Below are 300 nucleotides of genomic sequence, written 5' to 3'. Positions count from 1 at the left end.
TTACCAAGACTGAAGTACAAAGAAATAGAAAATATGAACAGCCTACAACTAGTAAGGAGATTGAATCAGTAATCAAAAATCTCATGACAAAGAAAATCCCTAGACCTGCTGACTTCACTGGTGAATTCTACCAAACATTAAAAGAAGAGCTAATACCAATTTTTCTCAAACTTTTCCACAAAGTTAAAGAAGAGCAGACACTACTTAACTCATTCTATGAGAACAGCAATACCTTGATACCAAGGCCAGACAAAGATACTACAAGAAAAGATAACTACAGATCAATATCCCTTATGAATA

This window comes from Propithecus coquereli, unplaced genomic scaffold (assembly GCF_000956105.1).
Source record: "Propithecus coquereli isolate 6110/MARCELLA unplaced genomic scaffold, Pcoq_1.0 Scaffold87, whole genome shotgun sequence".
In the NCBI taxonomy this organism is placed as follows: Eukaryota; Metazoa; Chordata; class Mammalia; order Primates; family Indriidae; genus Propithecus; species Propithecus coquereli.
This window is presented reverse-complemented; position numbering follows the sequence as displayed.